This window comes from Arachis duranensis, chromosome 2 (genome assembly GCF_000817695.3).
Source record: "Arachis duranensis cultivar V14167 chromosome 2, aradu.V14167.gnm2.J7QH, whole genome shotgun sequence".
Taxonomy (NCBI): domain Eukaryota; kingdom Viridiplantae; phylum Streptophyta; class Magnoliopsida; order Fabales; family Fabaceae; genus Arachis; species Arachis duranensis.
This window is the reverse complement of record NC_029773.3, coordinates 20,955,608-20,964,657: the sequence shown is the minus strand read 5'-3', so window position 1 is coordinate 20,964,657 and position 9,050 is coordinate 20,955,608.

The window sequence follows — 9,050 nt, the reverse complement described above, 5'->3', positions numbered from 1 at the left end:
ACTGGTTTTGATGCTATTTGGGTGATTGTGGACCGACTGACGAAGTCAGCTCACTTTTTACCCATTCGTATGACTTACACCCTTGAGGAGCTAGCACGGTTATACATAAAGAAGATTGTGAGACTTCATGGTGTACCTGCTACTATAATCTTTGATAGAGATCCTCGTTTCACTTTAAGGTTTTGGGGTACCTTTCAGAAAGCTTTTGGAACCCGATTAAGCTTGAGCACGGCTTACCATCCTCAACCAGATGGTCAATCCGAGAGGACGATCCAAACACTAGAGGATATGTTGAGAGCTTGTGTTTTGGACCAACCGGCGAGTTGGGATTGGTATATGCCATTAGCGGAGTTTGCATACAATAATAGTTATCAAGCGAGCATCGGAATGGCTCCGTATGAGGCCTTGTATGGAAGGAAATGTCAATCTCCGCTATGTTGGTATGAAGCTGGGGAGAAAGGATTGTTGGGGCCAGAAATGATAGCTGAGACCACTGAACAAGTCAAGAAAATTCGTGATAGGATGCTTACGGTGCAGAGTCGTCAAAAGAGTTACGCCGATTAGAGGTGAAAGCCCTTAGAATTTGAGGAAGGAGACCATGTTTTCCTTAAGGTTACTCTGACTACGGGAGTAGGTAGGGCGATTAAGGCAAAGAAGTTGAATCCTCAATACATTGGTCCATTTCAAATCCTGGAGAGGGTTGGACCGGTGGCGTATCGGATGGCTCTACCACCTCATCTTTTGAACCTGCACGATGTGTTTCATGTGTCGCAGCTTCGGAAGTACACTCCTGATGCTAGCCATGTGTTAGAACCTGAATCGGTTTAGTTAAGAGAAGATTTGACGCTTCCAATGGCTCCGGTCAGAATTGATGATACTAGTATCAAACGGTTGCATGGAAAAGAGGTTTCATTAGTCAAAGTGGTATGGAGTCGAGGCGGTGTTGAGGAACACAGTTGGGAACTTGAGTCGCAGATACGAACGGATTATCCGCACTTATTCTCAGGTAATTGCATTTGAATTTTGTGGGCAAAATTCCCAATTAGGTGGGTAGAATGTAAGACCCGGTTAATTAACGGCTAATTAACCCATAAATGAGAATTTATTCTAGAAAGCCAAAAATGTGATTTTTATGGCTTAATGTGATAGAGGAGATTGAGACGAGAATTTCGGTACCAATTTTATAGAAATTGGACCAAGATTAGACCGAATGGGCCAAACCGGGCCAACCGGACCCAAAGTGGGCCCTTGGCCCAATATAACTAAACCAAAATCCTAGTTTTCAGCACTCTCTCTCCTCACTTGACACACTCACACGTTGGAAATGAAGGTCATGGAGGGAAGAACACTCTCTCAAGTTCTTTCTCTCACTTGATCTTCAAACCACCATAACTTTTGATCTAGAGCTCCGATTGCCGCTCCGTTTGCGGCCATGCGTTCACCGCGGAGAGCTCTACAAAACTGATACAATTAATCTTGAGGTAAGCCATGTTTTGCTCTTCGAATTTCCAGCCTTGTTTTTCGAGTTTCATGAGCAAAATTATTGAGATTTTGGGCTCTTTGATGTTATAGGACCCAACTCTCTTGAAGGAGAAGGTTAATCTTGTCTCCTTGGACCTTGGGTGTGGTAAGATTCTCAACCCTAGTATAATTTGTTGTTTTATGATGTTTGGGTATTGAGATATTGTGTATGGGTATGATGATTGTGGCTTAGGTTGTGTATGTGTGAATGTTGGACCTTGATTAGTGATATTGAAAAGCTTGAAAAGGGATTTGGTGGTGAAAAATCTGTTCTTGGAGGTGTTGAGGCCTTGAGAGCTTGAGGAAAAGTGATTTGGAAGTGCTCCGGTTGAGCTTGGGAAATTGGCTAAGGTATGGTCTCGGTTTCCCATATCTAATATGTAATGTGGTAGAAAATACTTAGGCTAGAGGCCCTAAAATAGGCATTGAATTGTTGATGTTGTTGAATGGTTGATATATATGATGTGGTCATATATGTGATGATGATTATTGATGCCTTGATGGTATGATGTATGAGAAATATGCATGTTGTGATATATGCTTGATGATTGATTATGGTTGAATTGTGGGTGGAACCATGTTGATGGTTAGTATGATATTGTTTGTGTACAATGATGATTTAATGGAATTGGTGTTGTTGAAAATTGGCATGAGGAAGAGTATATGATATGTCAATGTGTTTGAGTTTTAGCCACTTGGATGAAGTGGGTTAAAATGATGGGATGGTGATTTTGTAAATTGTGGTATAGTGTCAATGTGTGAGTTGAGGAGGCTTGGTGTTGAATTTGATATATTTTGATTGATTTCAAAGAAAAGGGATGAAATTGGCATGCTTTGATTGATTTGAAAAAGAGTTGAAAATGGCTTGTTTTGAAAATGGCACTTTGTAGTCTTGTATGAAAAACATGGTTTTAGGCATACTTTGATGGGACATATCTTAGACTACGGATCTCTGTTTCGAGCCAAATCTGTTTAGAAATGAAATTGGATCCGGGATGTCCATGCCGTTTGAAGAACGGGTGAAAAATGATTTAAAATGAGAAAGTTATGTCCGTCGGAAGATTGGGGGTTGAATCTGTAAATTCTGCAGTTTTAACTTAGAAAAATTTTAGCAGAATGCGCCCCCGCGCGTAGGCGCACTTGGCGCGTACGCGTCGTTCTTCTCGAAAATGCCATCCATGCGTGCGCGTGATGTGCGCGGGCGCGCCGAATGTGCTGCACCCAATTCCCAGCCATTTTCCAGAGGGTTGTGCCTGAACTGCCAGCTTTGTGCCTGGGACACGGGAGCACCCACGCGTACGCGTGGCGGACGCGTGCACATCACTTGGCTATTTTTTAATCCACGCGTTAGCGTGCATGACGCATACGCGTCGATGAGTTTTGTGGCCATCCACGCGTGCGCGTGGAGTGCGTGTACACGTGGCCCTGTTTTCATCCCAAAGTTGATTTTTGAGTTTTAAAAGCCAAATCTCATACTTCTAAGCCTCCGATCTCACCACTTATGTCTTAAATCATTATGATATGCCTAGCTATTAGAAAAGGAGCTAGTGGATGTGGTAACTTGCGAGTGAAGCAAGAGAAAAATGAATGATCAATGAGGATCAAAGATGATTATGTGAGAGGCGGAGGATGGCGGTGGAAGTGCTTGTTATACCTTGGGCCGAAAGGCCGTAATTGTTAATGAAACGGCTGGTTATGGATTTAACCGTGAGCCGGGTGGCTGGTTATGAATTTAACCGTGAGTGGATGGTTGGATTATTGCCGTGATACGGCGGAGCCATGATTATGGTTAAGAATAAATGCATATATGCTGTTGAATGAATTGTGAATGTTGCACTTCCACTGTTGGAGATGAGAGTTTCCCTGGAAGGAAGCAATGGCTAGCCACCACGTGCTCCAGGTTGAGACTCGAATCTCTTTTGACCCTATGTCGTAAGGGTGGCCGGGCACTATGAAAGCCCCGGATGAGCTCGCCCCCGTAAATATTCACCAGTGAAGGTGATGGATATAGATCATGATTATGATCAAGTTTATGATGAGTATAACTCGAGTTGGGGATGCGCGACAGAGGGACAGTCCAATGGTTAGCTACCAGTACTTGTCGGGTTGGCTCTATAATCGACAGATGATATCATCAGCCACTAGGGACAAGCATTCATCATATGCAAACTGTATGAATTGTTTGAGATTGCCTATTTGATTGCATATTACTTGCTAATTGTCTAAATACCTTAATTGTTCCTATTTGTATATTTCTTGTTTGATATAACTGTGTTTGCTACATTATACTCGTGCTGGTGGTTGGGAGGTCTGAAGGAATTGGAAAGGGAAGTATTATTTAGACTGAAGAATCTTTAGTCAGATGCCCTTTTATGGTTTAGCTTGTTTATAAGCTTTGAATTATCCGAAGGAAGTTCTAGGATTGCCTTTGGCTTTCCTCTATTATTATGTATTATATATGTGGAAGCTGTTACCATGCTGGGGACCTCTGGTTCTCACCCATGCGAATTTTGTGGTTTTCAGATGCAGGACGTGAGGTTTCTCGTTGAGGCCTGCTGGAGACTTCTCGATTAGCGAAGATCCTTTGTTCTTGGGGACTCTGTTTTAGTTTATATGTTTTGCTTAGATACTTTTATCTCCATTAAATAATACAAACTGTGATGACTCCTCTTAACGGAGATTTTGGAGAATAGGTTTCTGTATTTGTGTCCCTTTGGGTTTCCTTTGGGGTTTTTCTTATTTCATCATATGTATATATTGCTATGCTCGGACCGGTTATCTTCGCATCCGGATTTTGAGTCTTGATATTCCTGTTTTCTATCACTCCTTTGTATATATATAATTTCGCGTTGGTTATCCTTGTTCGTTACGTTATCGATCAGAGTGTTGCGCTTTCGAGTTGCGATTTTTGTTTACCCCTTTTTCTACAAAGGCTCCTAGTTATAATCAATCATTCATACTACTATACTTACTAAATTTTTATTTTAGAGGTCGTAATACCTTGCCATCTCTGAATTATGACTTAAACATAAGACTCTGTATGGTAGGGTGTTACACACTACATATTCCACAATATCATATCGAAACATAATAACTCAATAACTAAGCAAAAGACTTCGAGTATTTTACTTAGGGTTGAAAATCTTACCCCACCCAAAGATCAAAAGGTTGAGGCTAAGCCTTTCCTTCAAGCTAATTGGATCCTATAACATCAAAAATTCAAAATATCAACACTTTTTACCCAAAAATTTTGAATTCAAGGGCTCAAGAAACTGAAATGAAATCGTGGCTTACCTTTTGAGTAAAGTTATGGGCTTTGTAGAGTTCAACGCCGCAGTCGCGTAGCCACAAATAGTGCGGCGATCGGAGTTTCAGATCAAAAGTTATGCCACTTTGAATCACAAGTGAGGGTTTGGAGAACTTGTGATATGTTCTTCCTCTCCCCCAATGTGTTGCAGCGTGCGTGTGTGTTTGGCTGGAGGAAGAAGGTTGTTGCCTTCATTTAATTGGCTATTGGGTTGGGCCAAGGGCCCAATACGGGTTCAGTTTGACCCGTTCTGCCCAATCTTGGGCCAAATTCTTTAAAATTAATGTTGAAATTTTCGTTTTAATTTTCTCTATCATATTAAACCATAAAAAAAAATTATATTTCTAATTTTCTAGAATAAATTTTGATTTGTAAGTTAATTATATATTAATTAACCGGATTTTACATAGAGTATTTTCTCGAATCCAATCTTAACATGGACTATCCACCTTGAAAATCAAACATCAAACTTTTGTTTTTCTAATTAAATAACAATTATTCCCTCACAAAATTCTTCACTATATACCAATATACACCCATCAATTCCTCCCTTGGCTTCTTCCTTCTTATTGAATGAATCATTCAACACACACAACACAAACAAAGACTCTAAAGTGTATATACCAAACAAAACTTAAGAATTTAAGAATAACCTTTTAAGCATATATAACCATGCAGCATGTATCAGCAACATTGTGACGCAAGATGGCTCACCCGGCATACGATGTTTTCATCAACCACAACCACCATGGCATCGACACCAAAAGGAATATTGCCAGCTTGTTGTATGACCGGTTAACGGCAATGGATAGCAGGAATTTTTTGCACAGCATGAACATGAAATCGGAGAACAGGCTCTTTCAACATATTGATAGTTCACTATAAATTATAAATCTAAATTTTAAATTATAAATTTTAATTCTTAAATTTAAATTATAAATTTTAATTCTAAATTATTAATATAAAATATAATAAATAGAAAATTAAATTTTATTTAATTAAAAAAATATAACACTTCTTGATAAAAAAAATATTTGAAAGATGAACTATCATACATATTTGATCATTAATTAGTTATAACTTTTTTTTTAAATACTGTGGACCAAAAAAATACAAAAAAAAAGTGAATAGATGGGTCATCCATATGGGTTGGACATTTTCAAGTAAAATAGTGATAAAAAAAAAACAAATAGGTGGGTTATTAGACCAAAAATGAAGAGAAGGTGTAAACACGTGATGGGTATATATGAGTTTATCAGAATGTGAGCCTACAACTGCTATTGCAAGTAATTATTTTGTAATAAATCTAAATGATGCAAATGCACAGAACATCACGTAATGTACAAGGACGATGCCATTCGCGAACATCTTCCAAATATGGCGATGTTCTAAGTTATAACATATAAAACATGGAAAGGAGTTTAAATATATCAAATATATTAATGTTTTAATAATTTTAACGTTGATCTCAATTATATATATAATATATATTAATTAAAATTAATTATTAAAATTATTAAAATACTGATATTTTAAATATATTTAAAATTTTCATAAAGTATGAACATAAAGACAGATACAGATCCATGATATTTTATTCCATTAGCCTGAATTGAATATAACATTAAAATTTAAAACAAATTCTGCTAATCAACAAAAAGTGTAGCAAACTTCAACTGATTCCTCTTATTATTTTCCAAGACCCATAAAAAAACGAGATATAAATAATTTTTTTAGTAATTAGATGTTTCATTGTATAAAGATTGGATTTTTTATTTTCTAGAATTTATGAATTAGAAATTCATTCTCAAGAAATTGTGGATATTTCCTTTTTAGTAATTAAATGTTTCATTTTATAAATATTTGATCTTTTTTATTTGGTAGGATGTGTGAGTTCGAAATTTATTTTCAAAGACTATGGATGTTTCTTTTTTTATAATTGGGTGTTTCTTTTTTAATTTTTTTTAAAATAAAATAAAGGAAACTTTTAAATTTAGAAAAAAATTAATCTATATTTATTTTTCGGAATCCATTTTTTTTTTGGGAGAAGTTCGTTCATAAATCCCAATTTTAGGGTTTATCTTTGATGAGCGGATAATTTATACGCTTTTTGGCATTGTTTTTAGGTAGTTTTTAGTAGGTTCTAGCTACTTTTTAGTATATTTTTATTAGTTTTTAGGCAAAACTCATATTTCTGGACTTTACTATGAGTTTGTGTGTTTTTCTGTGATTTCAGGTATTTTCTTGCTGAAATTAAGTGAGCTGAGCAAAAATCTGATCTAGGCTGAAAAAGGACGGCTGATGCTGTTGGATTCTAACCTCCCTACACTCGGAATGGATTTTTCGAAGCTACAGGAGTCCAATTGGCATGCTCTTAATTGGGTTGGAAAGTAGACATCCAGGGCTTTCCATCAATATATAATAGTCTATACTTTGCGCGAAGATAGATAACGTAAACTGGCATTCAACGCCAGTTCCATGTTGCATTCTGGCGTTCAGCGCTAGAAACAGGTTGCAAGTTGGAGTTAAATGCCAGAAACAGGTTACAACCTGGCGTTTAACTCCAGAAATAGCCCAGGCACGTGAGAAGCTCAAGTCTCAGCCCCCGCACACACCAAGTGGGCCCCAGAAGTGGATTTCTTCACCATCTATCTTAGTTTACTCATTTTCTATAAACCTAGGTTACCAGTTTAGTATTTAAACAACTTTTAGAGACTTATTTTGTATCTCATGACATTTTTAGATCTGAATTTTATACTCTTTGACGGCATGAGTCTCTAAACTCCATTGTTGGGGGTGAGGAGCTCTGCAGCATCTCGATGAATTAATGCAATTATCTCTGTTTTCCATTCAAACACGCTTGTTCCTATCTAAGATGTTCATTCGCGCTTCACTATGAAGAAGGTGATGATCCGTGACACTCATCACCTTCCTCAATCCATGAACGTGTGCCTGACAACCACCTCTGTTATACATTAGATTGAATGAGCATCTCTTAGATTCCTTAATCAGAATCTTTGTGGTATAAGCTAGAATTGATGGCGGCATTCATGAGAATCCGGAAAGTCTAAACCTTGTCTGTGGTATTCCGAGTAGGATTCAATGATTGAATGGCTGTGACGAGCTTCAAACTCGCGATTTTTGGGCGTAGTGACAGATGCAAAAGAATCAATGGATTCTATTCCGACATGATCGAGAACCAACAGATGATTAGCCGTGCTGTGACAGAGCATTTGGACCATTTTCACTGAGAGGATGGGAAGTAGCCATTGACAACGGTGACACCATCCATACAGCTTGCCATGGAAGGAGCCTTGCGTGTGTGAAGAGGAGTACAAGAGAAAAGCTGAAATAAAGAGGACAAAGCATCTCCAAAACTCCAACATATTCTCCATTATTAAGTAACAATTAATTATTTTATGCTCTTTCACTTTATTTTACAATTGAGACTAAAGAACCCTATTGGTATCCTGACTAAGTATAATAAGATAACCATAGCTTGTTTCAAGCCAACAATCTTCGTGGGATTCGACCCTTACCCACGTAAGGTATTACTTGGACGACCCAGTGCACTTGCTGGTTAGTGGTACGAATTGTTAAAAGTGTGATTTACAATTTCGTGCACCAAGTTTTTGGCGCCGTTGCTGGGGATTGTTCGAGTTTGAACAACTAAAGGTTTATTTTGTTGCTTAGATTAGGAATAATTTATTTTTGTTGCTATAGAGTCATCAAATCTGAGTCCTTTATTTTCTTTCAAAAATTTTTTCAAAAAATATTATTTTTCCTTATTAAATTTTTAATTTTTCTGTGAGTTTAGTTTTATATTTTAAGTTTGGTGTCAATTGCATATTTTATATTTTCCTTTAAATTTTCGAATTTGTGTTTTTTATTTTTCCTGGATCTTCAAGTTGTTCTTGTTTATTTTTCTTGTTTGATCTTTAGTTTTTCTTATTCTGTGTCTTTTCTTGTTTTTCTTGTGCTTTTTCAAAACATTAGTTTTCAAAAAAAATTTAATTTTTTTCAAAAATAATTTTTCTTTGATTAAATCTTGTGCCAAACTTTAAGTTTGGTGTTTTCTTGTTAATCTTTCTTTAAATTTTCGAAAATTTTCTTAAAGTTTTCTAAAAATTTTAAGTTTGGTGTTCTTTCTTTTGTTCTTGGTGTTCTTTTGAATCTTCAAGGTGTTCTTGAGTCTTCCTTGTGTTTTGATCTTAAAATTTTT